This window comes from Hippocampus comes, unplaced genomic scaffold (genome assembly GCF_001891065.2).
Source record: "Hippocampus comes isolate QL1 unplaced genomic scaffold, H_comes_QL1_v1.1 scaffold22, whole genome shotgun sequence".
NCBI lineage: Eukaryota > Metazoa > Chordata > Actinopteri > Syngnathiformes > Syngnathidae > Hippocampus > Hippocampus comes.
Window position 1 is genome coordinate 6,433,653 of NW_017806175.1, and position 873 is coordinate 6,434,525.

Genomic DNA, 873 nt, shown 5'->3' on the forward strand with positions numbered 1-873 from the left:
AAACAATCCTGCAATTTTTTTTTTTTTTTGGAAGGGGGTTCCCTGATGACTGAGCTTGTGAGATATCCTCAATAAAAGCGCTCTATTCTAAGCCTGCTAAAGGACTTCTTTCACTATTTAGCCACACCTACGCCCCCCCCCCCAGCAGGGATAGACCACCTTGCATAATTAGCCGGTGCCAGCCAATGGCGACTGGGAGGCGGGTAACCGGAGCACGGCTGAAGGCGGGGCTATGGAAATCAAAGGCGCTGGAAGTCCGACCTGGCCACTCGAGGGACAAGCACACAAGGAGGCGCACTCATGAAACAAGTACACACGCACACTCACTCACACACACGAAAAGAAAGCCTTTTGAGCATTTATTTGATACCGTTGAAACCCAGTTTCAGGTCCATGTACTAGTATGCTCTTTGTCATCACGAGTAAAATAATTCAGGAGAATGACTGAATCCTTCAGCAAAATAGTACCAAAATTGACAATATTTAGTTGGATTGCTCAATTTTTCTTTTTCTTACAGTGGAGTTGGAATACTTTGACATACGAGTAGAACAACGAACGACGTGTTACTCGTGAGACAAAACTGTGCCCGAGTTGACAAGCAAATGCGACATTAAATACTCGTGATAATGAAATTCCGTTAGCTTTCCCGAGTGGTACCAGTAGCTCTGAGAAATCATTAAAATCAGTTTTGCCTCACTAGTAGCTGTCGCACTAGTATAACCAAATTGGCTAACTGGTGTGCAGAAATGTCATGCATTAGTGGAAAAAAACGTTCGTAGTCAAACACAGTCGTCAACCAGTGCATCACCGTCAGCAGTTCATTCTCAAACAGCCGTCACAACACTAAATCCGGATTAAAAAAAAAAAAAAAA